Source organism: Canis lupus, chromosome 14 (genome assembly GCF_048164855.1).
Source record: "Canis lupus baileyi chromosome 14, mCanLup2.hap1, whole genome shotgun sequence".
In the NCBI taxonomy this organism is placed as follows: domain Eukaryota; kingdom Metazoa; phylum Chordata; class Mammalia; order Carnivora; family Canidae; genus Canis; species Canis lupus.
Genome location: NC_132851.1, coordinates 36,399,818 through 36,405,817, shown reverse-complemented (window position 1 = coordinate 36,405,817; position 6,000 = coordinate 36,399,818).

Below are 6,000 nucleotides of genomic sequence, written 5' to 3'. Positions count from 1 at the left end.
TTCAGTGGGGGAATGTCTGGACAGCAGCTCAGAAGCCCACAGTGAGGTCTAGGAGGTCACTTTTCTCTGCCTCACTTGATCCGAAAGCCTCACGGATCCCGATTCCTAGCAACGCTCACCAGCAGCTGGAAGCTGGAGAGAACGGGTTAGAGGCATTCATTTGTCTGTGCACATGGAGTCGGAGAGGGAGGTGAGAGAGCAAACAATGATCAGAGGAGAAAAACCACCTGCCGCTGAGGTCCATGGCCCTGTTTCTTTCTGCAGTTTTTAAAAATAATCGGCCCTAATTAAGCTACCAGTTACGGGCATCCAGAGAGGTGCAAGGTCTGAGGCCTGTGCTGGAACATGTCCATTCTATTAGTGTGATGGGGTACCGTCCTCTGAGGTGCGCTAGTGCCTGTGGCTTCACCCCAAAAGGGGTGCAGACAGGGGGCCTGTCCTGGGGAGCCTGCGGCTAGGACTCTAACAGGAGTTTCTTCCAGAGTCCTGGCTTACCTGGGGGTGTGTCCGGGGTCCCAGACAAGGAAGGGTTGGTAGGGCCATGCCTCCTGCCTCCCTGGGCCCCCAGAAGTCCTCTCCCCTCCCTGGCCTCTGTTGTGGTCCCACGACACATGGGATGGGGTGGAGGTGGGGGAGGTTCAGGAATTTGACCCATGAAGACATTTGGCCTGGATGTTCCAATCAGTGGGTACTTTTGAAGGTTGGGCTACCAGGAATACCAGAGACCATTTCATTTGGCAGGGTGCTGGGGAGATGGAGGGAGAGGGGGCAAGCAGTGGTGCCAAGAACAGAGCATCATCACATGATGATGGGTTGCCCAGAGCCCTGGGCGTAAATCCATTCTGGATGGCCCTTTCTTGATGACAGCTTGGGACATGCCGCTGTGGGGAAATCCTATTCCCATGATTCAGGGGGAAATCCTGTTTCCATGATTCTCCCCCCACCAACTTTGGAAAATTGTAGATTCAAGCAAAGTTGCAAGAAGAGTAGGATAAATCTCTGTATACCTATCACCCAAACCCCCCACCAGCCTGTAGCACTTTGTCACACTTGCTTGACCCTCCTCCCACCCCAAGGTACTTGGAGGATGAAGTGGGGTCTGCAGCTTTTAGGTGGTTCAGCCAAAGCAAAAAAGTGATCTCCTGGGGCCAAGAGCATCCTAGAGAACAGCGCCACAGACACTGCAGGAAATTCAGCATTCATGCAATATCATTATCTAAAATATAGTCCGCATTCACATCTTCCCAGCTGTGCTCCCAGAATGTCCTCCAGAGCTTTCTTGTGAATCCAAGAGACAAGGTCACCTCCACCTTACTCATCTGGTTGCCCCAGATTACTCCAATCTAGGATCTTCTTTCTTGCCATTCATGTCTTTCAGATGCTGCCCCTTTGAGGGGTCCAGGCCCCTTGTCTTGGGGGGGGTACCCCATGCTCTGCTTCTCTCTGGTTTCCTCATCTTGGAGACGTTAGGCAGGACCACATGGTGATGTGGTGTCACCAATTGATGTATTTGAGGTATTTGGCTTTCTCGAGCCCTCTCTGGTTGCCTCCCACTGTAGATACATGGGTTACACTAAATGTCACTCTCCTCTGTTGGAGAAATGAGTGGAAGGTCCTAGGGAGGTGTCCACGAGACCCTGGGTGCCGGGTCTCATTGCCAGAGCTGAACACTCTGCTATTCCTGACTCTACGATCTTTTCCCTAAACACCTGTGGGGCCGACCCAGCTATAAGTAGACGTAAGGCACAGAGCTGGGCTTCCGTGGCCTACGAAGCTGGCCGGCAGGGCTGAGCCGGTAGGCTTGCCGTGGGACCCCTGCAGGCTGGCTGGGGCGCTCTGGCCCCCGGCAGCTCCTCAATGGGCCTTTCCTCGCATTAATAATCCTAAAACCGTAACCGGCTGTCGTGGCCGTGCTCTTGGCCATCAAGGACCACAATCGGGACCTCTGTCTTGGACAGATTTGCACTGGCAAGTTCTGGGGCATGGAGTTTCAGTTCTGATAACACAGAGCAGCGTTCCCACCCCCACCCCCACCCCACCCCCCCGGCTGGGGCTAAGCAACCTTTCATCTTAATCAAGAAAAGACCCCCGTGCGGCTTCTCTGAGCCCCCGGCCGCCCGGAAAGTCCCCCTGCTATTGTCCATCATGGAGATGGAGAGGGGAGCTCCCCACTCCTCCACCCAAGGCCCCTGATGCACTCAGGGATGCCTTCCTCGGGGCTCTCCTGTTGTGTCACACGAGGACATCCTGGGAAGCACACCCTGATGGCTCTGCCTCGGGAGCGGTCAGCGCTGGGCAGCGCCCAGAGGGGGATAAAGGCAACCAGAGTCCTAGCTGCCTGCCTGGGTGGCCTGGGTGGCCTAGGTGGCCATGCGTATCTTAACTTCAGTACAGGCGATTGCCCCATCCCTGGAGCTCAACGCCCGTCCACGTGCTGAAAATCCATCACCCACTGTTGGCGATCCAGGGGCACTTGGCTGCTGGAGTTGAGTGTGCCGCGTGCCACAGGCCGCGAGCTGCCCACAGCCGGCCTTTTCCCGTTAAAGTGGGTAGTTGGTACATCTTCAAGCTCCAGAAGCGAGCTTGTGACATTGCACCCTGTCACCCTGCATGGGGAGGGGGCCCTGTGATGGGAACGTCACCAGGAGCCAGGTCAGTGCCACGTTGTCCTGCTAGGTGAGGCTGGGTGGTGAGTGCCAGGGACCCCCAGCCTCAGCTCCACACCCGCCTGGCATGGGCTCGGGGGCCCTGGGCCCGAGACAAAGGCAGGCGCCCCCGGTCTCCATGGGGGCAGCGTGTGGGGTGGAAGCTGCTCAGGCTGTGGCACCTCGCACACCTGAGACCGGTGGGTGCTAGCTTTGCCCCTCTGAGGCTCAGTTTCCCCAGCTTTCAGTTAGAGGTTATAAATAAGCCCTCCCGCACGGAGTGGCTGCGGGGATCGTGGGAGACGACCGTGACTGGGCACCTGGTCCGTGGCAGGTGCTGCGCTGGTGTTCTCAGGCGTGTCTGCAGTTCTCAGGCCAGCTCCAGGGCTCCTACAGGTTCCTGCCTGGCGTTTGACTCAAAATGAAACCATGGAAAGGAGGGGATTGCATCTGGCCGAGGAACTTGGCTTGGTGGAGGAAGTAGCTTTTGGAAATCTCTCAGGGGAACCTTGACGGAGCAAGTGGGTGCTGTTTTAGGCGGAGACAGAGAGTGCGCCGAGGCACCGAGTGTGGACATGGCGGAGCAGGATCAGTGGAACCCTGCCACAGGCCACACCTGACAGGTGGCGGCGACCGTCCAGGCCTTTGACAAGCTCATCATATTCTAAGTCGTTCTAGTCATTCTCATGCTCAAGAACCTTCTCTGGCTCCCCGTTACCCACACAGTTAAGTTTCTTTCAAGGCCCTTCCCTCTCACACCTAGCTTCCGTGGAGGACCTGTCCATCCAGACGTCTCTACCTGGGGTCTCCAGTCATGACAGCACTCCAGAGAGATCCTGGAGTCTCACCAAACCTGAATCCTCCGGAGTCTTATTGTTTAGGTGGAGTTGATGGGTGTGTGTGTGTATTGTTTGAGTCTTCTGGATGTTAGCTAGGATTTGCACAGGGGAACATTTCTGGATAAGGTCCGCTGGGTCTTTCACTTGAGCATCTGGCGACTTGTCCTGATGAACAGATACCAAAGATTAGCAGGGAGCTAACAAAAAATGTTGTCTAACTGTTGGGCTCTCTTGGCACAAGGATGTGCCGGTTTCCGATCTATTCTACGAACAACAGATTCCGTGACTGCCTGTGACCAGGGGCTGCACTAAGACCCCACGGGAGCTTTGATGGCTGGTCAGGGCTCCTGCCCTTATTCCATGTTTCTCCCCTGGATGCTGAGGGCAGGGTGTCAGCAGAAGAGCCAGGGGTGTCTGCTGTCGTGAGCGCTGGAGGCTCAGGTCTGTTCTTTAGACCTTTCCTCCTACTGAGGTGTCTGGGGTTTGCACAGGAGGTATGGCCAAGGTCAAGGAGTGGCATCCAGTGTGGACCTCTCCCCCCACCCCCCACCCCCCATCCAGGCAATGCAATGCGGCTTTTGATTTTGACATGAGGCCTCTGGGTGATGGAGGCTGAGGGGGCCCGGGCTGGGTGGAAAGCAGCCAAGCCTAGGAAATGTGGGTTGAACCAGGATTCAAACCTTGCCTTTGTAATTTGCTGTGTGGCCCAGGACAATTCACTTCACTTCTCTGGGTCTGAGTTTCTTCCTTGTGGCCCAGGTCCCCACCCTTACCCCACCCCGGACCAAGTCTGCCTCATTCTCTGCCACCAGCTCCAGCCCGGGGAGGACTGGCTGGGCTGACGTCAACCAGCATCTGGACGTATTTACTCAGACACCTTCTGTTGCAGGTGACTCTTCCCCAATTAGATTTTTTAACAGCATATGGCTCCTTAATTAACCAGTAGCTTCTTGCAGTGGGTCTCTGCTTAGTTTCCTTGACTGTGCAAGGCGCCCTAGCTGCGCAAGGTACATCTTCTAAAGAGAGCGAGACTGAGGCTAGGGGAGCCAGGGACTCTGTATCTGCAGCACTTACCTGCCCCTATGAGAAGATGGGTTTGCCGCCCCCACCTCCAGGAATTGCCTTCCCATTAATCCTGAAACCCCAAGTCCTGCCCCTCCATCCACCTCTCCTCTTTCCTCCTGCGTGCCAGGCTTGTCCTTACATCACAGTTCTCTATGCTTCCTGGGAGGATTCAAGGCTGCATCCCCTACCTGCAGAAGCCACTGGCTCGGGTCAGTGTCTGGCCAGCCTCGTGCCAGGCCCCATCTGACTCAGGGCCCCCATCTTTGCTCCACTGGGGCTGAGCTATGATGGGTGGATCTTAGGCCTGCGTGCAGAGCGGCACTCTGAGAATGAAGCCCTGACTTCTGCTGCTTGTCCACACTTATGCAGGTGGGACACGGGGAGACTGGGCTCAGAGGGGACATTGCTGGAAAGGGATCCAGGGCTCAGACTGCACACTTCTGGCCCTTCTTCCCCAGGCTCTGTGCTAAGGCTCACAGGGAACCCTGCTTACCACGAGAAAGGGACACTGGGGGATGGCCTCGGGAGGTGGCAGGAGGGGAGGCCACTTCCAGGCAAATGGGATCAGGGGTCTTCATGATGGAGGAGGCAGCGTTGCACAGGGGCAGGCAATGGGCAGGAGAAAGTTCCAGGCCCTCAGGAAGAATATGTACTGAATTTACCAGTAGCTCATGTTGTTTCTGGAAGCCCAGCTCTGTGCAAGTCACCAGGGACAAAAAGCCTGAGAGGAGAGAACGGGACTCCAAGGTGCAGGCCTCTAGAATGGCTACAGGGCCCCTTGCACAGGGCCCAAGGCCCAGCTCTGGGAGATGGATGAACCCTGGTTGAAGCCCCTCCATTGTCTGCTCTGTCACCCATGGGGGAGGGAAGGGAAGGGAAGGGAGGGAAGGGAAGAGAGGGGAAGGGAGGGCACCCTCCCTGGGGGGTGGACCTGAGAATGGCTTGGAGGACAACTAACGTTCGAATCGGTCATCCTGGTGGACATGCCCCATCTGCCTGGGCCTTTGTCTCCCCATCTGTGAAAGAAGGATCTGGAAGGGTGGGATTCTTTCAGAAGGACCAGAGGTAGAAAACCCTATAGGGTAGATGTGGCCTAGGTTCTGGTGCTCCCTGGGACACATGGGCATGGCTTTCCTGCCTGGTGACCGTGGGCTCCAGCACAGGAGGAATCAGGGCAGGAAAGGGGGAGAGGAGGCCGTGCCCGAGGGCGAGGGAACCACTCGGGGAAGCTTCTGTTCTTCACTCTCCCGTCACTCCTGGATCCCAACCGTAGCCTCTCCTCCAGAGGTCCCAGTTCGTGTTTGTGGAAACCTCTAGCATCCAGAGAGCAGGTCTTGGTTTTGTGAAGTTTAGCCATCAGCCCCGGTCTCAGCTTCACCTCCTCCAGCTCCTCAGCACTGGGGGGGGGGGGGGGGGGGGGGGGGCTGGTGGCCTTGGGGTCCCTGCCTTCC